The sequence below is a fragment of the Orycteropus afer genome, unplaced genomic scaffold (assembly GCF_000298275.1).
Source record: "Orycteropus afer afer isolate SDZICR_OR568_19922 unplaced genomic scaffold, OryAfe1.0 scaffold00111, whole genome shotgun sequence".
Classification (NCBI taxonomy): Eukaryota; Metazoa; Chordata; class Mammalia; order Tubulidentata; family Orycteropodidae; genus Orycteropus; species Orycteropus afer.
Genome location: NW_006921698.1, coordinates 8,964,469 through 8,966,275, shown reverse-complemented (window position 1 = coordinate 8,966,275; position 1,807 = coordinate 8,964,469). Strand labels below are relative to the sequence as shown.

The window sequence follows — 1,807 nt, the reverse complement described above, 5'->3', positions numbered from 1 at the left end:
ACATTTACTGTGGACCAGTCATATCAAGAACAATGTGTTAGATGCCAAAGTGTCAACTGTGTTGGTGTCTGTCTGCAAGAGTTTATAGTCTAGTTCACAATCCAGAGCTTCAAGCAATTTTTAGTCTGTAATCTGTATTGCCCCCAGGTTCTGCATAGTTTTTTACAAAAACTTTAACTGCTTAAAATAGCTTAGAGTCATTTCCAATGAGGCACTAAGGTTTAAAGTAAAACAAAATAATATATGTGCTTTTATCTTCAAGTAATCAAACAGTTTGAATGAATGTATCATTTCATGCTTAAATGCTTATTTTTTTTCTGATTTTGAATACGTAGATCCCTATTGTTGAGAATTTAAAAATATGAAGAGGCTTAACATTATAGAGTTAATTGCCAGAGATAATTACTGCTTACATTGTTCCGTATTTCCTATTAGTTCCCATCTTCTGCAGATCACATACATAAGTTACATTTTTATAAAATGTGAAGCATACAAGATGTTACATACCATCTCTGCACAGGTGCCATGCTAATCTTCCCATATTCTTCCAATTTGAGTACACATTCTGCTGAAGTACTATACAATTTTGTGCTTTGTGTTGCATTTTCAATTTCTATAATATTTTAATTTTACCCACAGCAGGATTTCTTTTTGGTCTAAGGCCTTCAGGCCAAATCTTATTTGCTTTAGTCGCTGGACAAATTTCCATCATAGAAATATTATCAATTCAGGGGTAGGTGCAGCATTCCCTTTCCAAATCCCCAAAGAGAGGCACTTGTGCAAAATTGTTAAATCCGTGATTTTATGATGATGCTGAGATGCAGATACATGTGACTGGATTTTAAATTCATGTTCCATTTCCTAAAGCACTTTCTGAAAAAGTAGAAGGGGAAACAGGCATTCTCATTATGGTACTCCTGCTCCTGTAATACAGTGCTTCAGGGTTTTATAACAGCTTCACGATGGCAGAAACCTATAGTACAAAGCTAATTAAAAAGTTTAAACCCATTTTCTAAGGCAAAATTTAAATTACCCACCATTTTATCATTTTACTCTTGTCCCTCTTCTTTGGATTTATGTATTCACATAAAATTGCCACACATAAAATATGCAACTAAAAATAATATTATTTGCATGTCATTTATATACTAAAAACATCTGAGGCTCAGACCAGATTAGTTTTCTGCTTTTTGGAAATAAGGCATTTTATATAAGAATCCTTATAATTTGATGAGTGGTCTTTGATAAATCAGTGTAAGGTTTAAATAAGTCACTTTTGAAATTCTGCTGAAAATAAATCAAACCTAAGAACTAGCTAAATTAAGACTTTCTTTTCACTTTGTACTTCCACAGATGAGTCAATAAGTCATTTGAATGACTTTAAATCATGGTGTATTTAAAATGATTACTACATTTAAAGATTTTTCATTTTATAGCCCCATGTTTCCAATTATACCTTAAATGGGTTCTGTACACTGTTCAGAGAAAGATCTACATAAATGAGTAGACTCAAACAAGGTGTGACCAAAAAATACAATTTCTCCAATGTTGAGTAGTTATGATACAGAAATATCACTTGTGTTCTTCCACAAATTTATCTTGAGGAATTAAAGAAAAGTAGAGAAACAGTTCTGGAATAAAAATAAGACTCACTCATTCTACAAATATGTGTTAAGTTTCCCACATGCCAGATAGAACGCTGGGAGCCTAGGGTGGGAGGTGGCTAAGTCATGCTCTCTGTTTTAGACTAGCTCATATGTGAGGAAGGTCTCAGTGTCTCTATAGAATAGACATGAGACTTGGACCC

The 1,807-nt window shown here is 33.4% G+C and overlaps 1 non-coding gene across 1 annotated transcript; it reads right to left on the bottom strand.

Moving 5' to 3' along the window:
* Positions 1 to 475: 475 nt before the first annotated feature.
* Positions 476 to 577, bottom strand: LOC122150261. The gene has a single exon (XR_006163569.1). It is a non-coding gene; the product is annotated as a U6 spliceosomal RNA (small nuclear RNA).
* Positions 578 to 1,807: the final 1,230 nt, after the last annotated feature.